Genomic DNA, 4,993 nt, shown 5'->3' with positions numbered 1-4,993 from the left:
TTTCTTCCTTTCTCCTTTCACTCCTTTGGTTTATTCTGTTTCTATCCTGTTATTCTCCTCACCCCCTTCCTTTGTAAAAACTACATTTGAATGAATATTCTCATGACACCAGCAGCCAAACGGCTCCAAGAGGAAATAAAATCAGCATCAGTCAAAGGTTTCCTGCGTGATATTTTGCTCGGATGTTTTTCTGGTGTTTGGTTCAATGAAACAAGTTGATTAAAGCATCGATTCATATTTTGTTTTCAATTATTCACAAGTGTTAATATTTATGTGGATAAATATTAACACTCCTCAATTTGTATTCACATAAATATTAAGGTTTTTTTTTTTAATGAGGAATTGGGTTTTGGTTTAAAAAAATAAAAATCATTGAGGCCTGTAGGAAAATAAGAATTGCAAATTAATTTTAATTCTGAAAAATGATAAATGTCTGTGTGACTTCATTCCTTATTTAGGGAACTTTTCTTCTCTGGTGAAAAAGCCCCACAAAATTAAAGTGGGACTCTAAAACAGAGCCGGAATGACCAGCAGTCCGATAAGAACGAACAAACTTTGGAAAACTTACACACACGAGTGAAAAGGATGACCCCTCACAAGAAGGAACTCGTGCCAGGCTTCTCGCTCTCAGAGAGCCGTGTGACACTGCCAAAGTCTCGTCACTTTCCAAAAAATTAGAAAAATCATTCATTTTTCATTGATCTCTAACCAATTACTGGTCTGGAGGTCAAAGGTCAGATGAGCTCTTTCAGACAGAGGCTGTGAACAATGCAGAAAGAGCCGAGGTAGCGGAGGGGAAGTCAGGGTCTTTCCGTGTGTGCAGCTCTTGTGTGCTGAGTTCTAAGGGGTGACCTGAGGCACAGAACCTGAGGAAACTGTGACCCAGAACCGTTCCGAACCCTGGAGGTGAGCCGTCACTCAAACAGCGTGACTCTCCTTTCCCACAGGAGCAGAATTTGATTACGTTCGCACCACATAGCTTCTATTCATCAGTTTTCAACTGACAAGAGCTGCTCACAATCAGGTTAGCCAGGCATGTTCCCCTCGGCCAACGAGTTCATTCAGAGTCCAAAGTGCCGCGGAGACGTCGCTGAAAGTCTGTTGCAGACTTTTGTGTGATCATTTCAGGTTTTTATTTGTGTCTGTCAACGAGGGAGCTCACATTTTCCACAGCCAGCGCTGAAAGCTGTAAATAACAGCATTTTAAGCTTCTGGATTTGTAGGTTTCCGTTTTTGTTGGCCGTGCTGCGGGGCACGACGCTGAGATGGGACAGCGCGCAACAGAAGCTGCACATCTGCTTTCAGGTTCCTGGATCGCACTGAGGGGACGCGGCCTGGTCTCACGAGAGCTTTATTCTCACGTTAGACCTGCAAACGCCACAGACGGCTGGCAGGCAAAGAGCTGCGAGTCCCCGAGGTGGGGAAGGATGTTTGGATACAAATGGAGAGAGATTGATGGCAGAGGAGGAGAAAGCAGGAAGTTTTTGGAAGTGGAGGTTTGGAGGATTGTTGTCCTTGAATGATGAAGACCAGCAGTTGCGGAAGAAGTGGGCGGAAGGTGGAGTTGTTTGTTTAGCCGCGGTTACCATAGCGAAGACCAAAACCTGGGACGTGCTGGGCTGAAGCCTGACTCGTGTTCGTCTGCAAGGCCTCTCGGCTGTGATGCTCACAGTTGATGTGGGAGAATGGAAGCTCTGGAACTCAAATACAGACTGACGGGTTAAGAAAAATGTGCTTTAGTCATTTCAAAGGCAATGCAATAATGAACTGTAAAATGATACATTTATTTGCCAAACAGAAAGATTTAGCTAAGGAAAATGACCGATCCCCTTCAGGGATATTTGGATTTCTAACTTTCTGGGTCTGTGTCGTGATTTTCACTGGACATCTTGTGAGCAGAAGAAACCCTCGTCAAACGCTTCTCCACTCCACACCGAGTCCATCAGTCGGTTTGTTCACGCTTTTGTTGCTCTCCATGAGGCGACGAGCGACAGAGACATACAGAAGTGGCAGGGACGCGTGACACGCGGTCGCTAGCATGTCACAGCGAGTTCATCCAGCTTTAGGGACATATTATTAGCTCAGAAACAAGATGCCAAGCATTTCAACAGGTAAAAAAAAGAGCGTGATACGTAAACATTGCATCATCAGTTAACATTCTGAAATGACCGCCTCCAGGTGACTCCATGTCACCTCCTCTGAATCAGTTTCAGGTTGTGGTCAGTCGTTGCTTCAGAGTAAGCAAGGGAGCTAAACTTCATTGGCACCCCTAGGGCAGGGGTTGAAGCTCTAAGGCCTAAAAGTTATGATGAATCAATCCGGCATTTCAACCTGATGAGTTTGAATACTTCAGCTGGTACTGATGGGCTGTGAGCCGTTCAGTCAGTGGAATCAAACGCAGAACGACCTCTGTGACCCCTGAAGGAACGTCCTAAACGGCGAAGAAAATGAGCTGTTATCAGATCGAAGGATAGACTAAACATTTAAAACATTTATAACAGAAATCCTACACACACACACACACACACACACACACACTCGCACGCAATCCTACAACTTGCCAGGTGTGCTTAGCTGATAGATGAGTAACAGAGTGCGGTTTGGAGGTTTTCTCTCTCTCATTTGTCATACAATAGTTTATATCCCTTTATCCAAGAGTGTTCGCCTGTGACAAGAGCGGCCCTGTTCACGATTCACTCCGCACGCCACAGCTGCTCCTCTCGCCGTCCCGCTGGCGCCCTCATCGATGCACTCAGCGACATTTGTGCATCAGCAGTGAAAGGAACTATAAAAATAAATAAATCACAACCCAAAATCAAATCTGTTGTTGTTCGGGGCGATTAATGGGTTTCTGTGTGAGAGTGGAATTATAATCAAAACACAGAGCAGATAGAGTCGTGTCCCCTGACGGCTTCCAACTTTCCACACGGTCGGCCCGTCTGGATGAAGCAGCGCCTGAGCCAGAGCAGCAGCAGCAGACCTCGCCTGCGCTCAGCGAGTGCTGGTCTACACGGAGCCTCGCCGTCATCAGCAAGACACCAGTCCAGCACAGCAGCTTACAGATAAAAGTACCTTCAAATCTTGCTTTTCTTTGTCTTCACCAACGCCTTCAGCAGCTCGATGAGTCTGAACTTCATCTGTCGGCTCTTTGGAGCCTGCAGGTACAGAACAGTTGGCTTGCCGATGAAACCATGAGGGTGTTGAGGCAGAACCAAACACTCGTGGGCCATAAAAGCAAAACAAAAGAACTGCAACAAATGAAATAAAGACAGGAGGGGCCCCTGATATTCTGAGGTTTAACCACCACAAGTGGCCTGATTTGAGCTTCCAGCAACATAAAGACATCAGTTTTAAAGGAACGTCCTCAGTTCCCTGACTGTCCACCACCCTCAGAGCCCCACAGGAGGACAGAGACGCTTCTCTGACAGCTAGTTAGCTTAGCACAATGAATGGTAGTGATTAGGAAGGTTAGCATACCTCCATTAAAAATACCAGTAACACTTTTCTCCATAACATTTTTTGTGTTTGCATGAACAAATGGGGTTTGTTAATTACGGGTTAGGGTTAGTGCATACATTTCTGTTGTATATGTATATACATATATATATATTAATACTGCATCAGTATTTCTGCTTGTGACAAGTACCTGCTTCCTGTTCATCGCTCTGACTGCCGATGATGAATGGGCTCATAAAAGATGTTCAGTATGGATTGTATTGTGCAGGGACTCCTAAAAGCCAGGGACGTTCCAGGCTGGAGATCTCCCCCTGGCTGGACTAAGACCAGAGCATCTCAGCCTCCCGGAGCTGTCGGGATGAAGCAGGTCTGCAGAGCAATGACGAAGAATGACGTGCTTCCTACCTGCTCTCACATCTCCTAGAAACATGCTGCTGCCTAAAAGCACGCCATTGCTACAACATGTTGCTTCAGAAAGGAATTATCAGCACTGACATTTGCTATGGGAAAAAAAAAACAGCAGACAGAAGAGGGCGTGAAGAGGGTTTTTCTTCTTCTTCTTTTTTTTAGCTAAAGTTCTGTTTTAATAAACCGTCCAGGCTGAAGCCCTTCTTCTTGTAAAAGAACTCAAAAAAAATGTTTTCAACAGTCAGTATGACGTGTCCTTCCTGCCCGATCTATTTTCTTTATGGACTCCTTTATTTCCTCAGAGTTTCTCAGGAGCAGAGTTTGATGAATGTCAAACTGAACATCACGTTTATTTGGTGCCTGCAGCTGAGATTCAAAGCTTGGTTTGGTTCATAGATCGCGTCGGTTTGGAGGGAAATGCGGCCGATAGAATGTCTGACGTCTTCAGCTGAGGCTCAGGGGGCGGGGCTTAGTTTAAGCTGCCAGCACGAGGATTCAGTTCGTGGTTTTGAAATCGTTGTTTTGGTCAGATTTTAGCTGTAGTGGCGACTTTTAGGAGAATTAGCGAGCCTGCGCCGACACGGCCGTACGTGCTGTACTGCAGAAACAAGACACGTGTCACGGGACAGTCACGGTTGTTACGTTATCAAGAAAATGATTTGACTCTCCGGAAAGAGAAATCCGACCATATGCGATACCACATTCATATTCGATCCAGGTGTATCCTGAGGAAAAAAACCTTTTAAAATGACAAAATGTTGAAATTTTAGAACTTTGTCTTTGAAACAAAACATTTGTTGGCCGCTAGAAGGCGACTATCACGGCCATCTCTGTCGGAGAGGATGGAGAGGGTTACTTCATCCAACACCCTGAGCCTGATCCATCCTGATGACTTTGATGAAGGTATGCTAACCTGCCCATCCACTACCAGTCATTGTGCTAAGCTAACTGGCAGTCAATTACACTCAGAGGGAAGTGCGTCCTGTTGTCAGGCATGTTGTTGTTGGCATGTTAGTTTAACATTCATCATGAAAAAATATATACTTTCTCCTGGTTCTCTCCAGTTTTCCAACAATCTTACTGTACTAATTATTATATTTTATAATTACTATGAATGTTGTTACTAAAA

The 4,993-nt window shown here is 44.9% G+C and overlaps 1 long non-coding RNA gene across 1 annotated transcript; it reads right to left on the bottom strand.

Moving 5' to 3' along the window:
- Window positions 1-1,642: 1,642 nt before the first annotated feature.
- Window positions 1,643-3,660, bottom strand: LOC147242243 (uncharacterized). Its single transcript, XR_015110712.1, has 3 exons — window positions 3,647-3,660; window positions 3,073-3,155; window positions 1,643-1,694 (listed from the first exon to the last, which is right to left on the bottom strand). It is a non-coding gene; the product is annotated as an uncharacterized LOC147242243 (long non-coding RNA).
- Window positions 3,661-4,993: the final 1,333 nt, after the last annotated feature.

The sequence above is a fragment of the Aulostomus chinensis genome, chromosome 20 (assembly GCF_037954235.1).
Source record: "Aulostomus chinensis isolate RoL2024-O1b breed Wild chromosome 20, RoL_Achi_v1.0, whole genome shotgun sequence".
Classification (NCBI taxonomy): domain Eukaryota; kingdom Metazoa; phylum Chordata; class Actinopteri; order Syngnathiformes; family Aulostomidae; genus Aulostomus; species Aulostomus chinensis.
The sequence above is the reverse complement of the archived record's forward strand: the minus strand, read 5'-3'. Positions and strand labels throughout refer to the sequence as shown.